Below are 16,263 nucleotides of genomic sequence, written 5' to 3'. Positions count from 1 at the left end.
CTCGCTCCTCTTAGCTCCCTCTTTAGATCTTTCCTGTCCATCTTTTAACTCTCACTCACCCTAACTAAGCCTTCACATCTCATCCTAATGTAAGCCTCCGTCTTTCCCTTGTCATGTGATTAAACTTCCATTGTAAACAATGGCTCCTGTGCTCGTCAACGTCCTCCGTGTCTGGCAAGGGCGTACGTACCAAGTGCATGCATTACTTGTTCCTTGAAGCTCCATATTTCAATTGTGCCCATCTCCTGCACTTTGCTTCCACATCCTATGAATCTTAAACTTGTCTAATCGCAGTAATTGTTTTCCCCCTCGCTGTAGCTCTTGCCCTCCGGTGTATATCAAGCCCTTTCCATCGCTAAATTAAAAATAACTGAATGGTGGTCACGATCATCAACGTGCTCACCTATTTCCAAATCTAACACTTGGTTGGATTCAACACCTAGTACCAAATCTAATGTAACCTCGCCTCTTGTTGAGCTGTCTACGTACTGCATTAGAAAACCCTTCGCACACAATGGACAAAAACTGATCCATCTAAAGTACTTGAACTATAGTCTTTCCAGTCAATATTCGAGAAGTTGAAGACCCCCATAACAGCTACACTGTAATTCTCATCGAGAATTATATTTGTTATCTTTTCCTCTAAATCTCTGGAACTATTTGGAGGCCGATCGAAAACTCCCAACAGGGTGACCTCTCCCTTTCTGCTTCTTTCTCCATCCCATACTAACTTTACTGACGAGTCCTCAAATGTCTTTTGTGCAGCCCTAATACTGTTCTTGAATAACAGTGCCACACCACCCGCATCTTTTACTATCTCCTCTGTTTAAACTGAAACATCTAAATCCTGAAACCTGCAACATATATTCATGTCTCTGCTCTACCCCTGTCTCCGAAATGGTCACATAATCGAAATCCCAGGTACCGACCCATGCTGCAAGTTCACCCACCTTATTCTGGAAGCTGAAATAGACACACGTCAAAGCAAACGTTTGCTTTTTGGTGCCTTCTCGTGACACGGAAACCTCATTTCAGATCTCCCTAATCTTAAATTCCTCTATACTCGAACTACAGTTTGGTTCCAACCCACCTGCTGAATTAGTTAAAGGGAGAGGATGGAGTCAGAGGTGATGGAGTGCAATTTTGCGCCCATACTGGATTGACATTGAACATGGTCTAATTAAATTTTACTTGAAGACACTCCTTTACAGGCTGGAGCAAACCTGGCAGCAGAATGGAGGGTGAACCAAATCTAATATTTATTGAAACAAAGGGAAGAAGTTTATCTGTTATGAAACACACTACACGGAAACCATAGAGAGCTATTTACAGTTCAGTGCAGGTTATACTGCTCATTGTTAATAACTACAAATTACAAAGTAAACCGTGAAGGATTCTCGGTAATCAAAGATGGAGATGAGAAAAAAAAATTAGCTGTAACAGGCTGCTCCTTTTTTGAAGTATTTGATGTGTTGGGGGTGATGTCCTTCAAATCCAGGAGCATCAATGCCTTTTTTTTTATGCTGTTGCATTATTTTGGATCTTAGGGAAAAAAATACCTCAAACAACAGCACTTTAAAAAGGGAGAGGGACAGACAAAGGCAACACATGGTGAGGTCAGTGCTGGAGAGAGAAAGAAATCCACACAGCTAACTGACACAGCAGTGTATCTGCGCAGTTACTGCCTTTGCTGTTTGAATTCATGTATCACTGGACATAGGAGTGCATCTGGGAAAATTAACAAACAGTGAAATTCACAATTGATCTTGGAGGAACCGATTTGGGAGAGGTCACAGAAAAGTGAATACATTAAAGTGTGGCCTCGGGGCCTTACTGTAAGTTTGCAACAATGATTCTTTCTTGATTTTTTTTTTGGCTATGTCTCCTGATTAAACTTTAAAAATATAAGCTATAAGTAACAAGATAGCCTGGAGCAGTGTTTTGTCGAGGAATAAGACGGTGCTATTTTCTGGGCCTTCAGATTGGAAGAAGCAAAAATGACCCCCAGTAGAATGACCTGCTCTTCCTGTCGGTTGTGGGAGCTAAGAAAGAGTTTACATGTTACTGAGGGTTATATCTGCAATAAATGCTGTTGGTTGTGAATCCTATCAGATCGAATTGAATGGTTGGAACGACGGCTAGTGGCAATGAGAAATTTACAAAAGCAAAGGGATGTGATGGAGGGAGGTGAAAGTAAGGGAGAAAAGTCATAGATAAAGTCACATAAATGGGTTAATTCTAGGAAAAGAAAGAGAGGTAGCAAGTAGTGCCAGAGTCTTCTGTGGCTCTCCCCATTTCATACAGGTATGCTGTTTTGGAAAACGTAGGCAGTGATGGATTCTCAGGGGAACGTGACACAAACAGCCAAGTTTCTGGTATTGAGTCTGGCTCTAATGCAATGATGGTACGTCGGGTGCCAAGGGATCGATTGTTTTAGGGGACTCTCTAGTCCGAAGTGCAGACAGAGGTTTCTGTAGCCAGAAGCGAAAAATCAGAATGGTGTGTTGCATCCCTGGTGCCAGGATCAATGATGTCTCAGTGAGGGTGAACAATGTTCTCACGGAGGAGGGGGCCAGCAAGACGTCATTGTACACATTGGAACTAACGGCAAAACAGGGAAAATGTTGAGATTCTGAAGGGAGATTACAAAGTTAGGCAAGAATTTAAAAAGTAGGTTCGATAGAGCGGTAATATCTGGATTACTCAAGGTGCGACAAGCTAGTGAGGGCAGGAATAGGAGGATAGAGCATATGAATGCATGGCTGATGAGCTGGTTTGTGGGAGAAGGATTCATATTTTTGGATCATTGAAATCTCTTTTGTGGTAGAATTGAACTGAACAAGAAGAACGGATTGCACCTAAACTGAAAGGGAACTAATATACTGGCAGGGAAATTTGCTAGAGCTGCTCGGGAGAATTTAATTTACTAAGATGGGTCGATGGGACCCAGGGAGATAGTGTGCAAAGATCTGAGACTGGTACAGTTGAGTAAAGAAGCGAGTCAAACAGTCAGGGCAGGCAGGGACAAGGCAGAGAACAAGGTAGGACTGATAAATTAAATTGCATTTCAATGCAAGAGGCCTAACAGGGAAGGTAGTTTAACTCAGGCCATCGTTAGGAACATAGAACTGGGATATCATAAGTATGACAGAAACATGGCTCTGGGATGGACAGAACTGGCATCTTAATGTTCCAGGTTACAAATGCAAAAGGAAGGACAGAAAGGAAGGCAAGAGAGGAGGGGTTGTGTCTTTTTTGATAAGGAATAGCATTACAGCTGTACTGAGGAAGGATAGTTCCGGAAATACATCCAGGAATGTTATTTGGGTGGAACTGGGAAATAAGAAAGGGATGGTAACCTTATTGGGATTGTATTATGGACCCCTAATAGTCAGAGGGAAATTGAAAAAAAAATGTAAGAAGATCTCAGTTAATTGTAAGAATAAAGGTATGGTTATGGCAGGGGTTTTAAATTTACAGACATAAACTGGGATTGCCATAGTGTTAACGATTTAGATGGAGAGGAATTTGTTATTTGTGTACTGGAACATTTTCTAATTTAGTGTGCATGTACCTACAAGAGAAAGTGCCAAACCTGACCTACTCTGAAGAAATAAGACAGGGCAAGTGTCTGAGGTGTCAGTGGGGGAGCACTATGGGGCCAGAGACCATAATTCTATTAGTTTGAAAATAGTGATGGAAAAGGATAGGCCAGATCCAAACATAAAATTTTAAATTGGAGAAAGGCCAATTTTAATGGAATTAGACAAGAATATTTAAAAGCTGATTGCGGGCACATGTTCGAGGTAAATGGACGGGTGAAAAATGAGAAGCCTCCATGAATGAGATAACGAGAGTCCAGAGAAATTATACTCCTGTTAGGTGAAAGGAAGGGCTGGTAGGAATGGGGAATGCTGGATGATCAAAGGAATTGAGGGTTTGGTTAAGAAAAAGAAAGAAGCATATGTTAGGTGTCGAAAGGTTAGATCGAGTGAATTCTCATAAAAATGTGAAGACAGTAGGAGTATACGTAAGAGGAATATCAGGAAGCCATGAAGGGGACACAAGATGGATTCGGCAAATAGAGTTAAGGAGAATCCAAAGGGTTTTTACAAATACATTAAGGAGAAAAGGGAAACGGGGGAGAGAATAAGGCCCCTCCAAGATCAGCAAGGCAGCCTTTGTGTGGAACCAAAGGAAATGGGGAGATACTAAACGAGTATTTTGCATCAGTATTTATTGTGGATAAGAACGTGGAAGATATGGAATGCAGGGATGCAGATGGTGACATCATGAAAAATGTCCATAATACAGAGAAGGAAGTGTTGGATGTCTTGAAACGCATAAAACTGTATAAATCCTCAGGACCTGATCAGGTGTACCCGAAACCTCTGTGGGAAGTTAGGGAAGTCATTTCTGGGCCTCTTGCTGAGGTATTTATATCATCGATAGTCACAGGTGAGGTGCCAGAAGACTGGAGGTTAGCTAACATGTTGCTACTGTTTAAGAAAAGTGGTAAGGACAAAACAGGGAACGATAGACCGGTGGGCCTGACGTCGGTGGTGTGCAAGTTGTTGAAGGGAATCCTGAGGGACAAGATGTAAATGTATTTAGAAAGGCAAGGACTATTCGGGATTGTCAACATGGCTTTGTGCCAGGGAAATTATATCTCTCAAACTTGATTGAGTATTTTGAAGAAGAAACCAAGATTATTGATGAGGGCAGAGCAGTAGACGTGATCTATATGGACTTCAGGAAGGCGTTCAACAAGTGTCCGCATGGGAGGCTGATTAGCAAGATTAGATCTCATGGAATACAGGGAGAACTAGCCATTCGGACACAGACCTGGCTTAAGGGTAGAAGGCAGAGGGTGGTGGTGGAAGGTTGTTTCTCAGATTAGAGGCCAGTGACCAATGGAGTGCCACAAGGATCGGTGCTGTGTCCACTACTTATCATCATATATATAAATGATTTGGATGTGAGCTTAAGAGGTACAGTTAGTAAATTGCAGATGACAACAAAATTGGAGATGCAGTGGACAGCGAAGAAAGTTACCTCCGATTACATCGGGATGTTGATCAAATGGGCTGAGAAGTGACAGGTGGAGTTTAATTTAGATAAATACCATGTGCTGCATTTGGGGAAAGCAAGCCTTAGCAGGACTTATACACTTAATGGTAAGGGTCTGGGGAATGCTGCTGAAACAAAGGTCCTTGGAGGTCACGTTCATAGCTCCGTGAAAGTGGAGTCGAAGGTAGATAGGATAGAGAAGAAGGCGTTTGGTATGCTTTTCTTTATTGGTCAGAGTACCGAGTACAGGAGTTGATAGGTCATATTGCGGCTGTCCAGAACACTGTTTAGGCCACTTTTGGAATATTGCGTGTAATTCTGGTCTCTTTCCTATTGGAAGGATTTTGTGAAACTTGAAAGGGTTCAGAAAGAATTTACAAGGATGTTGCCTGAGATGAAGGACTTGAGCTATAGAGAGAGGTTGAATACGCTAGGGCTGTTTTCCTTGAAGCGACACAGGCTGATGTGTGACAGTCATAGAAGTTTATAAATTCATGAGGAGCATGGATTGGGTACATAGACTAGGTCATTTCCCTGGGGTGGGGTAGTCCAGAACTAGAGGGCAAAGGTTTAGTGTGAGTGGGGAAAGATACAAAGGAGACCTCAGGGTAAACGTTTCCATGCAGAGGGTGGTGAGTGCGTGTATGGAATGAGCTGCCAGAGGAAGTGGTGGAGGCTGGTACAATGGCAGCATTTAAAAGGCATCTGGATGGGTATATGAATAGGAAAGATTTGGTGGGATTAGGCCAGGTGTTGGCAGGTGGGACTAGATTGGATTGGGATATCTGGTAGCATGGACGTAGGGTCTCATTCCATGCTGCACATCTCTCTGACTCTATGACTCAGACAGCTATTTACAGTTTGGTCCGGGTTATACTGCTCATGTCAATAACTCAAAATTACAGGGTAAACTCAGGCAAATATTTACATTTCAGTGCAGGGTGCACTACTCATTTCAATAACTAATACCTACAGTGCAAAATCAGGCTTCTATTACACTTCAGAATAGGGTATATTGTTCATGTCAATAATGACAAACTCCAGGGTAAACGTAGACAGATCCTCACAATTCAGTGTAGGATATACTGTCCATGTTAATAACTGGAAAATACAGTGTAAACTCAGACAGCTGTTCACTGTTCAGTGCAGCTTACACTGCTCATGTCAATAACTACCAGCTACATGGTAAACTCAGGCAGCTTCTTACAGTTCAATGCAGGATGCATTGCTCATGTGAATAACTTCAAACAACAAGGTAAACTCAGAGAGCAATTTACAGTTCAGTGCAGGTTATACTGCTCATGTTAATAACCAAAAACTACAGGGTAAACTGAGACAGAAATTTGCAGTTCAGTGTAGGATATACTGCTGATGTCAATAACAATAAACGGCAGGGTAAACTAAAACAAGTATTTACATGTAATTGCAAGGTTTACTGCCCATGTTAATAACTAAAAAATTACCGGGTACACTCAGATAGCTATTTACACTACAGCAAGGTATACTGCTCATGTCAATGACTAAAAATTTACAGGGTAACTCAGAGAGCTATGTACAGTTCAGCACAGATATACTGCTTATGTCAAGAACTTCAAAATACACGGTAACCTCAGACAGCTATTTACAGTTCAATGCAGAATGTCCTATTCATTTCTATAACTAATAAGAACAGTGTATAATCAAGCATCTATTTACACTTCAGTGCAGGGTACGCCACCCATGTCAATAACTTCAAACTACATGGTAAAGTCAGAAAGCTATTTTCAATTCAGAACAGGCTAGACTGATCATGTCAATACCTACAAAATATAAGGTAAACTCAGACAGCTATTTTCCGTTCAGTGGAGAGTATACTGCTCATGTCAAGAACTTCAAATTACAGGACCAACGTGACAGATATTTTTAATTCTATGCAGGTTATACTGCGCATGTCAGAAAATACAAACTACAGGGTAAACTCAGAAAGCTATTTACAGTTCAGTGCAGGTTATACTACTCATTTTAATAACTAATAACTACAGTGTAAAAGCAGACATCTATTTACACTACAGTGCAGGGTAATCTGCACATGTCAATAACTGTGAACTACAGTGTAAACTCAGAGAGCTATTTACTGTTCACTGCAGGTTATATTGCTCATGTCAATAATTAAATATTTACAGAGTAAATTCAGTGAACTATATACAGTTCAGTGCAGGGTATACTACTCATGTTAATCACTAAAAAGTACAGCATACTCAGACAGCTATTTACAGTTCAGCGCAGATTACACTGCTCATATCAATAACTACAAACTACAGGGTAAACTCAGACAGGTATTGACAGTTCAGTGCAGGGTATACTGCTCATGTCTATAACTACATACTACAGGGTAACCTCAGACAGATATTCACAGTTCAGTGCAGATTACACTGCTCATGTCAATAAAAACTAAACACAGGGAAAAATCAGAGATCTAGTTACAGTCCAGTGCAGGTTATACTGCTCCTGTCAATAACTACAAACAACAGGGCAAACTCAGACAGGTATTTATAGTTCCGTGCTTATGTTTTTAACTACAAACTACATGGAAAACTCAGAGAGCTAGTTGCAGTCCAGTGCAGTGTATACTGCTCATTTCAATAACTGCAAACTGCAAGCTAAACTCAGACAGAAAATTACAGCTCAGTGCAGGGTGTACGACACATGCCAATAACTAAATAAATGTCTTAGTTTACCCTGCAATTATTAATTATTGACATGAGTAGCACACTCTGCACGGAGCTTTAAATTACTGTCAGGTTACCCTGTATTTTGTAGTTATTGACATGGGCAATGTACCCTCCACTGATCTGTAAATAGCTCGCTGAGGTTACCCTGCAGTTTACAGTTATTGCTTTGATCATTTTAACCCACACTGAAATGTAAATAAATGACTCCATTTATTCTACAATTATTACAGTTCAGTGCAGAGTAAACTGGTCATAACAATAACTATAAATTAGAGGGTAACGCCAGTGAGGTGTTTACAGGTCAGTGGATGGTACATTGCTCATGTCAATAACTACAAACTTCAGGGTAATCTCAGTCAGTTTTTTCCAGTCCAGTGCTGGTCATGCTGCTCCTGTCAATAACTACAAACCACAACATAAACTCCAACAGATATTTACAGTTAAGTGGAGATTATACTTGTCACCATGAAAACAGCGGACAAAGAGGGTGCTGTGGTAGTTTGGTGTACTGATCTCTACACCACTGAAGCCAGGCACCAACTCGAAGACACCTCCTCTTACCGCCCCCTCGACCATGACCTCACCCGCTTCTACCTCTTACCCAAGATCCACAAACCTAACTACCCCCAGCCGCTTATCATCTCAGCCTGCTCCACACCACAAAATTCACCTGCACCTACCTCGATACTGTCCTATCCCCGGTCCAGCAACTCCCGACAAACATTTGGGACACAACCCACGCCCTCCACCTCCACCAAAACTTCCGTTTCCCCGGTCCACAATGGCTCATCTTCATAGTGCACATCCAGTCCCTCTACAGCTCCACCTACCATGGCCAGGGCCTCCAAGCCTTCCGTTTCTTCATCTCCCGATGTCCCCACCAGTACTCTTCCACTGACCTCTAATTCGGTTGGTTGAACTGGTACTCAAATTCAACAATTTCTCCTTCGAATTCTCGCACTTCCTCCAGACCAAAGGGGTAACCACGGGCCCCAGCTATGCCTGTCTCTTTGTTGGCTACATAGAACAGTCCATCTTCCGGTGCCACACTGGTACCAGTCCCCACCTCTTCCTCCGCTACATTGATGACTACACCAGCGCTACCCAGTAATCATGAGAGGAGGTTGAGAAGTTCATCAACTTCATCAACACATTGCACCTCCACCTAAAATTCACCTGGACCATCTCGGACACTTTCTTCCTCTTCCTAGACCTCTCCATCTCCATCCATGAGGACCAAATCAACACTGACATTTTTAAAAAACCCACTGACTCCCACAGCTACTTGGATTACACCTCCTCCCACCCTACCTCATATAAAAATGCTATCCCGTATTCCCAATTCCTCCGTCTTTGCCGCATCTGCTCCCAGTTCCTTCATATATCACACCAGATGGCCTCTTTCTTTTAAGACTGAAATTTGCCCTGCCACATGGTTGACGATGCATCTCATCCAGGTCACGCATCTTTGCCTTTGAAACCCACCCCTCCAACCGTAACAAGGGCAGAAACCCCCAGTCTTCACCTTCCACCCCACCAACCTCCACATAAATCGCATCACCTGCCGACATTTCTGCCACCTACAAATGGATTCCACAACCTTCCCACCCCATCCGCTTTCCGCAAAAAACTTCCCTCCGCGTCCAGCTGGTCAGGTACATGCCCCTACCAACATAGCCACCCCTCCTGGCACCTTCTCCTGCCATTGCAGCAATTGCAAAACCTGCGGTCACACCTACTCCCCACCTCCGTAGAAGGCACCAAAGGGGCGTTCCACATCCATTAAAGTTTCAACTGCACTTTCACACGTCATTTATTGTAGCTGTTGTCCCGATACGGTCTCCTCTCCATTTGGGAAACTGGACGCCATCACGCAGCGTGCTTCAGGGAACATCTCTTGGACATCCACACTAATCAATCCCACTGTCCTGTGGCTGAACATTTCAACTCCCCCTCTTACTCTGCCGAGGACATGCAGGTCCTGGGCCTCCTCAATCACCATTCCCTCACCACCCTATGCCTGGAGGAAGAACGCCTCATCTTCCGCCTTGGAACACTTCAATCCCAGGACATCAATGAGGATTCCACCACTTTCCTCACTTCCCCTTCCTCCACCTTACCCCAGTTCCAACCTGCCAGCTCAGCACCATCCTCATTACCTGTCCTATCTGCCAATCTTCATTCCCACCTATCCGCTTCACCCTCCACTCTGACCTATCAACTTTACCCCACCTCGGTCCACCTATTGCACTCTCAGCTACCTTCTCCCCAGCCCCACCCCACGCCATCCCTTGTATCTGTCCACCCCCGAGGCTTCCAGCCTCATTCTTGAAGAAGGGATCTGGCCAGAAACGTCAATTTGTCTGCTCCTCTGATGTTGTCTGACCTGATATACTTTCCCAGCAATACACCCTCAACGCTGATCTCCAGCATCTGCAGACCTCACTGTCTCCAAATATTTGCCTTATTGTCCCCAGCTACAGAGATACCAGTAAGTTCACACTGGGGAGAAACGTTTCAGCTGCGCCCACGTTCATCCAATCGGCTGACACACCAACGTGTTCACACTGGAGAAAGACCATTTCCTTGCTCAATGTATGGGAAGGGCTTCAGTCAGTCACCCTCCAGACTGAGACACCAGAAATTTCACACTGGGGTGGGAGGCAGGATATTGTTCACCTACCTCCTGGGATACATCTTGTCATCCAGCCTACTGAGACCACTATTGAGTTCACACTGCGGAAAAATCAACACATCTGCTCTGTGCGTTGGAACGACTTCAGTTAGGGATCCAACCGGAGGATACACCAATGAATTCACACTGGAGATAAACCATTCACTTGCTGCATGTGTGGGAGAGGATTTACTCAGAAAACGCACCTATGAATACAACGGTTTGCTCACACTGGAGATACACCATTCTCCTGCTCTGTGTGTAGAAAGGGATTCAGTCAGGTATTCAACTTACTATCACACCAGCGATTTCACACTGGTGAGATACCATTTACTGGCTGTGATTGGAGGAAAGCATGCACTTTGTCACCCAAACTGCTGAGGTGCCAGCGAATTCATAAGTGGGCATAGTATAGGGTTTTTGTTTTCTTTTATTTACACCGAGTAATTGAAAATTGTCTTGGGCAGTTAACATGTTAACACAATTGTGTATCGGGAAGACTTAGTTTTAGAAATAATCAACATTGTGCTGTATACAGACACATTCTTATTAGGTAAAGGCAACCAATCTACACAGTGTGTGAACAGGGATTGTCTGGTTCATTTGGACTGCTTAAGCACCCAGGAATTCATGGAGTGATGGCAGGGTGTGGATTTTGAACTCATTGACATCCATTCCAAACTATGCATTCTGGGGTTTGTTTCTGATGATGTTCGGAAACACCGTCAGTCTGGTTATCTTTTGGAGACAAATATAATATTGATCAGGTTTCTATTAAATACATAGCAAACAAGTCGATTTCATATCTCAAAAGCAACTGACTTTCTTCTGAAGGGCTCTCCATCTCACTCTGAAATCAGCTTCTACGTTTTATTTCTGGAAAGTCATTCAGGATTTCAATATATCTATTCAGTGGAAGAAATTATCGTCCAATCTTTTCGAAATCATTCATTCATGGTTTTGAAGCTCTAACTAAAGTTATTGATTCACTAGAAAGAGAGATTTCCCTGATTTAGTCACTTCAAAGCTCACGTTGCATGAAAATCGCTTTTGTTCGCTTTTAAACTTGCGTGGTGCTGGTCCAGCATTTCCAAGTCTCGTGAATAAATTTGTGTTGCAGACGTTTCGTCCCCTGTCTAGGTGATACCCTCAGTGCTTGGGAGCCTCCTGTGCAGCGCTTCTGTGATGTTTCCTCCGGCATTTATAGTGGTTTGTCTCACCCGCTTCGGGTTGTCAGTTGCAGATGTCCGTTGCAGTGGTCGGTATATTGGGTCCAGGTCGATGTGTTTGTTGATATTTGTCAACAAACAAATCGACCTGGACCCAATATAACGGCCACTGCAGCGGACAGCTGGAACTGACAACCGGAAGCGGCAGAGACAAACCACTATAAGTGCCGAAGGAAACATCACAGAAGCGCTTCACAAGAGGTTCCCAAGCACTGAGGATATCACCTAGACAGGGGACGAAACGTCTGCAACGCAAATTCCCAGCTTGGGGAACAGAACCACAACAACGAGCACCCGAACTACAAATCTTCTCACAAACTTTGATCTCGTGAATAAGCTCTATCATCCCGATGAAACCGTTTGCATCCTTTCTGATGTTTTTATGTCTCAGTAAACCACGTCCCTGGGCTTTCTAATATCTTGCTATCCAGGAAGCAGCATGTGTTCCCTTCCTAACCTCTTCACATGTCTTTGGTGGAGAATGAGGACAATGATTACAGACAATGCTCTCACTGAGGGTGACCTAAAGATTTTACAGTTGCACTATGTACTCTTTACTTTTGAAATATGAGTTCTCTATTTATAAACTCTAATTAGGGAAAGCATTATCTATCTAGTTCATGAACATCGTGTCCATGGAGATGAAAATTATCTATCAATTCCTTTCGTCTTTCATGGAAAGGCTAACATCTCTAAAACCCCGTGCCCTGAGTGAGTCTCAGATATTTCTAAAGGTAGCTGAAGTTCAAATACCTCACAGTGAATCTACAGTCATTCCAGCGCAGACTGGTTCTGGACAGTAAATACCATCACCAAAGGCCACCGTGGATCTGAAATCAATACTTTACAAATACTAATTATCGAAGTTATTGTGCATCGTATTGCCGTGTTCTTGTCCACTTTGTTCATGTATTGAGTTCTACAGCATGATTAATTTCTGAATATAGACATCCCCTTCACCTCTCTTTAGAAACTCCATGGAGCATTGAATAATTGTACTCATATGCTTCCAGAGGACAGTCCTGCCATTACTTGGATGAATCAGTGAACATTCCCCACGTATCCTCGAAGGCAAGGGTTTTCTTCTCCAGTTTAGGGGATCATTACAGCACCGAGCCCCATGCGTGTGTTCATTAAAACCAAAAACAGTTGCAGCAAGATTTTCAGATTAAAACTTTACAATCTGCTTGCATTGGTTGTCCCAAAAGTTATTTTCCTCATCGTGGTGTGTTTGTGGATGATAGCATTTTCTGAGTATTAAGCAATGACATTATAATTTTGTCAAAACACTATCATTCGGTGTTGTTTCTTTCCCTTATGGTTACCCGCTTAATATCCCTAATTTTCACAGCTTATTTTACTTTTTCATCTACTTCAATCAATCTCGCTCCTGATTACCAATCCGAGAGAATGCCATAATTTTGTCATTTATATGCAGTGCAGCTGTCAGGCGCGGTGACCATGTGGAAAGTCATTGCTCATGTGAATCAAGTAGCAGTAGTGGGCTGGTGGACTCTGGCCATTCTATCGCAGTCACATTTAAAAAATTTAAGGTAATCTTTAGCCAAATCATATTGGCAGAAAATAAGAAAAAAAAAACCGAAAGAACTGTTGATGTTGAAAACCAAACAAAAACAGATGTTTCTGGAAAGGTTCAGAAAGTTTGGCACCATCTGTGGATGGACGGACCCAGTGGATCTGAATCGTTAACTGTGATTCATCTGCACAGATGCTGCCAGCTCTGCTGAGATTTTACAGCAATTTCTGTTTTTGCTTCAGATTGGCAGATTTTTTGGCAGTTTATGAGAACAGTCCTTTCCAGAAGCAAACAGATAGCACGGACCTCGTAGTGTGAAATGAGACAGGAATAATGAATGAATCGCGAATGTGGTGTTGCAAATGCACAGGGGGGTAAGGCAGCATCCGAGGAGCAGCAGAATCGTCGTTTCTGGTATAGGCCCTTCATCAGGAATAAGGCTTGTGAGTCGGGCTGAGGGACACTGCTGAAGCCAGGCGCCAACTCGCAGAGACCTCCTGAGTGAGTCTCAGATATTTGTAAAGGTAGCTGAAGTTCAAATACCTCATAGTGGGTCTACAGTCATTCCAGTGCAGATTGGTTCTGCACAGTAAATACCATCACCAAAGGCCACCGTGGATCTGATATCAACACTTTCGACATAGTAATTATCGTAGCTATTATGTATCATGTTTCCGTGTTCTTGTCCACTTGTTCATCACTTCATGTGTCCCTGTATTGAGTTCTCCTGCATGATTAATTTCTGAATAGAGACATCCCCTTCACCTCTTTTTCGAAACTCCATGGAGCATTGAATAATTGTACTCATATGCTTCCAGAGGACAGTCCTGCCATTACTGGTATGAATCAGTGAACATTCCCCACGTATCCTCAAAGGCAAGGATTTCCTTCTCCAGTTTAGTGGATTATTACAGCACTGAACCCCACGTGTACGTTCATTAAAACCAAAACAGTTGCAGCAAGACTTTCAGACTATGATTTTGCAATCTGCTTGCTTTGTTTGTCCCAAAAGTTGCATTCCACATTGTGGTATGTTTGCGAATGATGGCATTTTCTGAATCTTCAGGAATGACATTTTAAATTTGTCAGAACACTGTCATTCGCTGTTCTCTCTTTCCCTTATGGTTCCCCGTTTAACATCCCGTATTTTCGCAGTTTATTTTTCTTTTTCATCTACTTCATTTAATCTCGCACCTGATTCCCAATCCGAGAGAATGCCATAATTTTGTCAATTTATATGCAGTGCAGCTATTGGCCACGGTGACCAAGTGGAAAGGTATTGGTCACGTGAACCAAGTAGCAGTCGTGGGCTGGTGGAATCTGGGCGTTCTATCGCAGTCACATTTAAAACATTTAAGATAATCTTTAGCCAAATCATATTGGCAGAAAATAAGGGAAAAAAACGAAAGAACTGTTGATGTTAAAAACCAAACAAAAACAGAGGTTGCTGGAAAGGTTCCAAAAGTCTGGCAGCATGTGTGGAGGGACGGACCCAGTGGATCTGAAACGTTAACGGTGATTCATCTGCACAGATGCTGCCAGCTCTGCTGAGGTTTTACAGCAATTTCTGTTTTTGTTTGAGATTGGCAGATATTGCGGCAGGTTATGAGAACAGTGCTTTCGAGAAGCAAACAGACAGCAAGGACCTGGTAGTGTGAAATGAGACAGGAATAAGGAATGAGTCGCGAGTGTGATGTTGGAAATGCTTAGGGGGTCAGGCAGCATCCGAGGAGCAGGAGAATCGACGTTTCAGGCATCAGCCCTTCATCAAGAATGAGGTTTGTGAGTCGGCCTGAGGGGCACTGCTGAAGCCAGGTGCCAACTCGCAGATACCCGCTCTTACTGCCTCCAATCACAACCTCACCCCCCATCACTAAACCATCATCTCCCAGACCATCCACAAGCTCATCACCCCTGGGGATCTCCCATCCACAGCCTCCAACCTCATTGTCCGTGAACCCTGCACTGACCGATTCTACCTACTTCCTAAGATTCACAAAACTGACTGTCCCAGTCGACCCATTTTCTCAGCCTGCGCATGTTACGTTGGTCTCATCTCTTCCTATCTCGACACCATCTTGTCTCCCCAGTCCAGGAAATCCCCGTCTTCGTTCGTGACACCCCCTATGCACTTCACCTCCTCCAAGATTTTCGTTTCCCTGAATGCCAACGTGTTATATTCACCATGGACATTCAGTCCCTATAAAAATCCATCTGCCAAGACGAAGGTATCCAAGTCCTCCATTTCTTCATCATACGCCATTTCAATCATTTACCCTTCCACTGACACCCTCATTCACCTGGCTGAACTGCTGTTCACCCTCAACAACTTCTCCTTCCAATCCTCCCACTTCCTTCAAACCAAAGGGGTAGCCATGGGCACCCGCATGGGATCCAGCTATGCCTGCCTGTTTGTCAGATATGTGCAACAATGAATCTTCTGCTGTTACACAGGCACCATGCTCCACCTGTTCTTCCACTACATTGATGAATCTTTTGGCGCCACCTTGTGTTCCCAAGAGGAGGATGAACAGTTCATCCACTTGACCAAGTGGATCCAGACCTCAAATTCACCTGGATCATCTTGGCAACTTCCCTCCCCTTTCTGGACCTCTCCATTACGGTCTCTGGCGACTGAATTATCACAGACATATACTGCAAGCCCACCGACTCCCACAGCAACCTAGACTGCACCTCCTCCCATCCAACCTCATGTAAAAAACGCCATTTCTTATTCCCAATTCCTCCTCCTCCAGCACATCTGTTCCCATGATGACCAATTCCACCTCAGAAAGTCCCAGTTGGTCTTCTTCTTTCACGAATTCCCATCCCACGTGGTTGACGATACCTTCCAGTGCATCTTCTCCACTTCACCACCACCAGCCTTGAACTCCATCCTTCCCAATGCAGCAAGCACAGAACCCCCTGATGCTAACCTTCCACCCCATCAACCTCCGCATAAAATGCATCATATCCCGCCACTTCTCCCACCTCAAAACAGATCCCACCACCAATGATATATTTCCCTCCCCGCCCCAATCA

This window comes from Chiloscyllium plagiosum, unplaced genomic scaffold, assembly GCF_037043375.1.
Source record: "Chiloscyllium plagiosum isolate Xiang-an unplaced genomic scaffold, Cpla_swu_hap1 HiC_scaffold_37, whole genome shotgun sequence".
In the NCBI taxonomy this organism is placed as follows: domain Eukaryota; kingdom Metazoa; phylum Chordata; class Chondrichthyes; order Orectolobiformes; family Hemiscylliidae; genus Chiloscyllium; species Chiloscyllium plagiosum.
The sequence above is the reverse complement of the archived record's forward strand: the minus strand, read 5'-3'. Positions refer to the sequence as shown.